Genomic DNA, 4,571 nt, shown 5'->3' on the forward strand with positions numbered 1-4,571 from the left:
GGCCACCCATCTGCTGTGTTGGGGGGAGATAGGCTGGATATAAGGATAAGGTTCTTCTCCCAAAGAGTGTTTGGGCACTGGGACAGATTTAGGTTGGATATCAGGACAATGTTCTGTCCCCAGAGGTGTTTGGGCACTGGGACAGGGTTAGGTTAGATATTGGGTTAAGGTTCTTCCCCCAGAGGTGTTTGGACTCTGGGACAGGGTTAGGTTGGATATCAGGACAAGGTTCTTCCCCCAGAGGTGTTTGGACTCTGGGACAGGGTTAGGTTGGATATCAGGACAAGGTTCTTCCCCCAGAGGTGTTTGGGCACTGAACATCTCCCCAGGGCAGTGGGCACAGCCCCAAGGCTGACAGAGCTCCAGGAGTGTTTGGTCAATGCTCTCAGGCACAGTGTGGGATTTTGGGGTGGTCCCTTGCAGGGTTGGACTTGATGATCCTTGTGGATCCACCTCATTCCATGAGCTCTGCACTGACATCAGCATCACTGCCAGAATTTCCCCAAAGATCTGCTCTGCCAATCCCTCCTCTCCATGGTTTAGGACCCATTGATCCCAGGAACATTTGCAGACTCTTCCAGCACTGTTCCCCTCCTGATGTCTCCCCAACTACTGGCTCATAGCCAACATTTGCCTCCAAAAAAATCCCCCTCCCTACCCTGACTGTGTGTTGGCCTTGGATCCAGCCACAGGGATGTCTCCCACTGAACCACCTGTATTGTTTCTTTTAAACCTAGTAAAAACCCACAAAATAAAAGCAAGTTTGAGAGGGGAGAAGCTAATCACATCAACCTCAGGAGAGAGGGGAACTGTGTTCTCCCAGCCAGTTCCAGGCACGTTGCCTATGCCAAATGCTTCATAAATGTCAGTGGGAGATGTGTGCTGAGACCTGTGTAACTGCTTACAGATGAACTAGTCCAACTATTACTGCTCAAACAATGCCATGAGAGGCAGAAACAATCTGCCCTTCACATTTACTGCTGCAAACCCCTTTGAAGGCCTAAGGACAAAGTATTTGTAGGAAAAGCTGTGCCAGCCAAGCCTGGATTGCTCTGGGGATGTGATCTGAGAGGGGGAAGGGACAGAGCAGGGCTGGGAGGGAGCAAAGAGGAGGCAAAGGCTGGGAGGGGAGAAGCTGGATAAGCAGAGTAGAGCCAGCACAAAGCAGGGACAGAGCAGTGTCAGGGCAGTGCTAAAAATACCTCTGCTCTCCTGCAAAATCAATGAACAGCACTGGCCCTCCCTGTGCCTGGCTCTGGGGGCTGCAGGGGATGGATCCCCCTGGCTGTGGGGGCTGCACACCCTCAGCTGTGGTTTTGGGGCTGCTGGGCAGAATAACACTAGGGGTACAGCGGGTCCAGACCCATCCTGATGCCACTGTGCCATCCATCCCCATCAGCCCTTCCTGCAGGGAACCTGGATTCCAGGGCAAGGCTGTGAAGACAGTGAGTGGCCTTGCACTCCTGAGGATGCTCAGGTGAACCCTTGTCCCATTACCTGCACTTCCAGACTGGTAGATGGCTCATCTTCCTGATTTCTTTCCAAGAACTTCTGTGCTAAAGGGAATTTCCACCCTCCTTGGAGGATGTGGAGAGACCAGGACTGTGACCTGGGAGTCCTTCCTGCAGGGAACTTGGCCAAGGGTGTTGGAATCCATCTCCTAGGGATGTAAACCCAGAGGGTGGTTTTGCATTCCTAGCTGTTTGTTCCCTTCTCCATGCCTCAGTTTCCCCCCACATCTCTTCATCCACATCCCAGCAATTCACCCCTTCCTTGGAAATACTTACTGCATGGGATGTCCCTCACTTACCCAGTTGCACAGCAGTGTGAGGGCAGTGATGAGGAGCAGCACCAACTAGAGAGCTCAGACCACTCACTGCTCTAAAGATGGGACCAGCAAACAAACTGGAGGATCACAACCTCAACTAGAGAGCTCATACCTCTCACTACTCTAAAGATGGGGCCAGCAAACAAACTGGAGGATCACAACCAGAGCAAAACCTCTGCAAACCTTCCTCCTTTACACCCCCAGCCCTGCCCCAGCTGAACTCATTCCTTCATCAAGAGCAGCATGGATGAATCCCCAGAAGCTCATCAGTGACTGTAGGGTGATTCACCCTGCAGGTGCTGCCAGGGGGCAAATGCCAACCCCCAGCTCTTCTCTGAGCAGGATTTTGGGGTGGGGAGGGAAGGAGACCTGCAGAGCTCATTGTCCCCCCTTGCTGGGGTAGGGAGAATATCTCTGTGGACCTTGTGCTCACTCTGTTGTGCACTGGGCAAGTGGAGGCAGCGCTGGGCCCGGCAGAGCATCCTGCCTGCCAAGCATGAGCTGGAGGAATGTGGGCACGGCCCAGGGCTGCAGGATCCCCACCTCCACCCCGGGCTCCCTCCGAGCACTCCCATTGAATATCTTCCTGATTCCACCAGCTCACTTGTTTTGGAAAAATTCACTACAACCAAAGCATTTCCCCTGCCAAAGCCTGTGAAGCTGGAAGAGCTGGGAGACACAATCCCTGCAATAGCCCAAATGGCCACTTGCTTTTTTTTTTTTTAATCCTAATTTTCCTTCTTTCCTCCCTGTCAGCCCCCCCTGAGTGCTGTCTCATGATTTATTTATCCCTTTGCCAGCCTCCAGCTCTGCGGGAGGGAGGGAGGGAGAGGGGGAGGAGGGTTGGGGGGCTCTGTTTGAATCTCAGCTGTAATTGCTCAGCTCAGATACCTTTGCTGCCACTGAAAATGTGCCCACTCAGCCGTATGCCTTTCCTGGCCACTTCCCCACTCTAATGGTGCCTATCAATAATTCAGAATAATGCAAAGGATGAGCCCAGGTTAATGGGAGCTGCGTGTGCCGGAGGCAGCCACGGAGCTGCTCGGGCTCTGCTCGCTTGGGTGGGCACAGGGGCAGGCAGGGGGGGCAGGCAGAGGCTGGTTGCCCACCCCCAAACCAACAGCACTGGAATCAGGTTGCCCAGAGAAGCTGTGGATGTCCCATTCTTGAAGTGTTGGAGCAAGTGGAAAGTGTCCCTGCCTGTGGCAAGGAGTGGAATGAATTGAGCTTGAAGGTCTTTCCAACCCAAACCATTCTATGACCCTTGGATTTCCAGGGATGGTCCCAGGAGAGGAGCAGAACAGCCAGAACAGGGTGGGGGGAGATGTTGGGGGTGGAAACACCAAGGCTGTCCCTACAGCTGAGCCATGGTTGGAAAAGAGCAGCTGTCAAGGCTGGGATGGCACTTCCATCCCCTCTAGCCCTGCCCAGCACCAGAATCTCAGTGCACTTCATTCCCCTCTGCCTTGAAGCAGCCAAAATTTAATCACTAGGATAGTTTTTCCCTGAGTTTGTCCATGGCTCAATCTCCCCTTGGACACCCAGGGAAGCTGGAGGCCACTGAGAGTGGAAATTGTCACATCTCCTGATCATCCTTGGGAGACAGATGGGTAATTAAGGCTCAGGACATGCCTGGATTGTATTTTGAGGAGTAGGGGGACAGTGGCTGAGCTCCCTACACCTTCTCCATCACCAGGCTGAAGTTCCCTGTGGTGTTTAAGGGAAGACAGAGCGTTGTGTGCTCCGGAGGGATCGATGGGAGCAGCCAAGCACAGGGACAGCAGCTGTGCCCTCCAGGATAGGAGCTGACCCGTCTTCCTGGGCTAAAAATATCTTCAAACACCTTTGGGAGCAGGCAGAGGGAGGGAGGGGGATTGATTTCCCCGGCAGTCAGTCCTACAGGATGAAACTGGAGAGCAAGGAGCCCCAGGGTCAGGGGAGAGTCAGCAATTAGTGTTGTCACCTCCTGTTCACATCACACCCCGAGTCGGGGACACGTGGCAGAGCAGGGGGTGGTGATGCCCCAAGGGACCCCCCAGACAGGATGTGGAGGAGAAAGTGATGGGATGCTGGGGAGCAGTGATGGCTGGAGGATGCTCACAGGGATCATCAGGAGGTCAAAACTAGGGATGGAGCTCTGGCTGGGGGCAGGGAACTTGCCCAGGGTCACAGGCATCAAGCACTGGGATGGACACGTTGAGGGCAGCAGACAGCCTTGCCCAGGCTGGTTCCTCATGGATCTGGGAATTGCTGCAGGAATGGTGGAGCTGGTAATGGGAAGTGGAGCACGGGGGAGGCTCAGAGGTGTTGGGCTGCAGGGGAGGACACCTCTCCCTCTGGCATGAGGGAGAACATGGTGAGAGAGGAGATGGGGATATGATCCCAGTGGGGAGATGGATCTATGATCCCAGCAGGGAGAGGACAATATGATCCCAGTGGGGAGATGGGGATATGATCCCAGTGGGGAGAACAGATGTCATCTGATCCCAGTGATGGGGATATGATCCCAGTGGGGAGATGGTGATAATCCCAGTAAAGAGATGAGGATATAATTCCAGTGAGGAGATGGGATGTGATCCCAGTGGGGAGAAGATCCCAGTGGGGACATGGCAATGTGATCTCAGTGGGGACATGGCAATGTGATCCCAGTGGGAAGATGGGGATATGATCCCAGTGGGAAGATGGTGATGATCCCAGTGAGGAGGACATAATCCCAGTGGGGAGATGGGATGTGATCCCAGTG

General features: G+C 54.0%; 1 protein-coding gene across 1 annotated transcript in view; it reads left to right on the top strand.

Annotated features, from left to right (window-relative positions):
* The window catches only part of LOC103811929 (tumor necrosis factor receptor superfamily member 16-like), a gene marked incomplete at its 3' end in the record, with an annotated part of 5,782 nt that overhangs the window by 227 nt on the left and 984 nt on the right, over positions 1-4,571 (top strand). The gene's annotated exons all lie outside the window — the stretch shown is intronic.

The sequence above is a fragment of the Acanthisitta chloris genome, unplaced genomic scaffold (genome assembly GCF_000695815.1).
Source record: "Acanthisitta chloris isolate BGI_N310 unplaced genomic scaffold, ASM69581v1 scaffold20941, whole genome shotgun sequence".
NCBI lineage: Eukaryota > Metazoa > Chordata > Aves > Passeriformes > Acanthisittidae > Acanthisitta > Acanthisitta chloris.